The sequence below is a fragment of the Exophiala dermatitidis genome (genome assembly GCF_000230625.1).
Source record: "Exophiala dermatitidis NIH/UT8656 unplaced genomic scaffold supercont1.3, whole genome shotgun sequence".
NCBI lineage: Eukaryota > Fungi > Ascomycota > Eurotiomycetes > Chaetothyriales > Herpotrichiellaceae > Exophiala > Exophiala dermatitidis.
Genome location: NW_008751648.1, coordinates 3,265,493 through 3,266,760, shown reverse-complemented (window position 1 = coordinate 3,266,760; position 1,268 = coordinate 3,265,493).

Sequence of the window (1,268 nt, the reverse complement as noted above, 5' to 3'; positions counted from 1 at the left end):
TATACTCTTTATTTATCGATTACTAGTCTTCTTTTCGATTTAAGTTATCTAGAGATAAGCTATATTCGTAACGCCGTCGTTCTAGTCGTTAGAGTCTTTAAATAAGCGGTCGCTTAGCGCCTTAGTCTTATTCTAGCTACTATACTTCTTAACTATTTCTTCCGATATATATACTAATAGATCGCCCTTTAGACTAAATAACTAGAATACGCCTATCGAGATACGGCCTTCTATTTTTAAAGTATCGAAAGTACGTAGCGCTACGTTTATATCGATCGAATCTATCGATATATCGAAGCTATTTATAACGATCTAATTATCGTTAAATAGTTTCTAAATTTAAATAGAACTAGAAAGATAGTTAATTTAGTAGTCTAATATAGTAAATTATATAGCTATCTTACTTTATAGTACTCTACGAATTTCTTTAGAGAATAAATTAATTAAATTAGTCCTATCGCCTATAGTTATATATTAGTAATATAATAATTAATCTAAGAGTTAATCTACTATTAATAAGATTAGTCTACTTAGAACTAATAATAGAAGTACCGTTCTCTTAAGTAATTAAAAAGAGTCTACGTACGTTAATATTATCTAGAATATACTAGTACTTAGTATATAGACTAATTAAGACTTATTAATAAATCTTCTAGAAGATAACGACTTACGTAGCTAAACGCCTATTAAAATTAGAAGTTAGTACTAGCCTCGTATATAGTTAATTACTATAACTTACTAGTATAGCTTAATAGTAATATCTTTCTCGTTAATCTTCTAGATTTCTACTTCTTCGGTAAGAATCTTATCGTCTATAGCTTTTAAAATAAGATCTTTAGCGAATATACTATTTTTATCGTAATCGAAATTATCTTTAACGAGTCTAAGGTCTTCGAAATTAGCTCGTTTTACCTCGAGCTCTCTATTAATCTCGGAAAAGTCTATCGGATTAAATATCGATAAAGACTCTATTATCTATAATATTACTTCTAAAACTTATAGTAATTAATATAATAGTACTAATTAGAGATATTAGCTAGCTTTCGTCTCTATCTTTTCGCGCTCGACGAGCTCTATCTATAGCTATAAATTAAAAAATAACTTACTCCGCCTACTTTCGAATCTAGAATAGTATATAATTAGAATATATAATAAAGATTAGTATATTTAAGCCTACCTTTTTTATTCCTCTTTTTCCTTATATAACTACTCGGCGCGATACTTTTCTATATTACTAAGGTTCTTATAGACTTAACTACTTTATAGTC